Source organism: Lemur catta, chromosome 10 (assembly GCF_020740605.2).
Source record: "Lemur catta isolate mLemCat1 chromosome 10, mLemCat1.pri, whole genome shotgun sequence".
NCBI classification, from domain to species: Eukaryota; Metazoa; Chordata; class Mammalia; order Primates; family Lemuridae; genus Lemur; species Lemur catta.
The window spans coordinates 57446968-57447940 of record NC_059137.1 but is presented as its reverse complement, the minus strand read 5'-3'; the positions used below and the strand labels follow the sequence as shown (position 1 = coordinate 57447940).

The window sequence follows — 973 nt, the reverse complement described above, 5'->3', positions numbered from 1 at the left end:
GGTTTTTCTGAGTGAGGCTTCCATTCTAGATTTGGCTCATCTTCCTTTGTTGTTATCTGTGGAAATCACCAGGCACCTGCCTCTGCCTTTTCTCTTTCACAAAGATGATAATGTAGCACAGCATACAATCAACTCCTGCTTACTGATTTTAATGCCGTTATTTTTATTGAGCAAAATTTTTACTGCTCAGAGCTAACTATTACTGTTTACTCTGAGTGTGCATATTAGGAATAATGTCATTAGTGCAAAGACAAGCAAACAAGCAAATAGTCCAGGTACCCTGCACTTTTTTTCTCTGTCAACTCATGCCTGTTATTTTTCATCCTCAAGCACTACCAAGAAGTGATTATTCATGTGTATAACAACACATTTATCCAAAGAGGAAGTAAACAATTAAAATATTTTAATCCATTTTGTTTCATTAGCCTACACTATTATTTCTAAGGTCATTTCTGATAGGCAGCAGGGATTGGCAACACACTGTGTTCCCTCATTTTAATAATAGTTGTAATTATTCATTTCTTTCTTTTCACATCAGAGAAGTAATATGCTGACGTTGTAACAGGGTTTGAGGGAGGCACATCTCACACATATTTGTGAAAACCCAATCATCATGCTTATGAATTACAAAAGGATCATTCCTTCTTTCAATTATACATTCCTTCAATAATATTTATTAAGCACTTACTGTATTCCAGGCACTAGGGATATAATGGAAAAGAAATTAAATATGTTGTTCCCTGCTCTCATGGAGCTAAGAGTCTAGTGAGAGAGATTATTCCTGAAAAATTGTATATTAATCAAATCTTTATACATTCACATTAATATTGAGTAGGTTAGTTTGGTCTTAAAAGATGTTCTCCATGAATACGCTTCTAAAATGAAGAACTGACTTCTAATATATCTACTTGGTTAGACCAGATATATTAGGCTTTATTAAAGCTAGGCACGTTTTTCCCCTCAAACATGAGAA

General features: G+C 34.2%; 1 non-coding gene across 1 annotated transcript; it reads right to left on the bottom strand.

Moving 5' to 3' along the window:
* Positions 1–532: 532 nt before the first annotated feature.
* On the bottom strand, positions 533–636 carry LOC123646806. Its single transcript, XR_006738054.1, has one exon. It is a non-coding gene; the product is annotated as a small nucleolar RNA U13 (small nucleolar RNA).
* Positions 637–973: the final 337 nt, after the last annotated feature.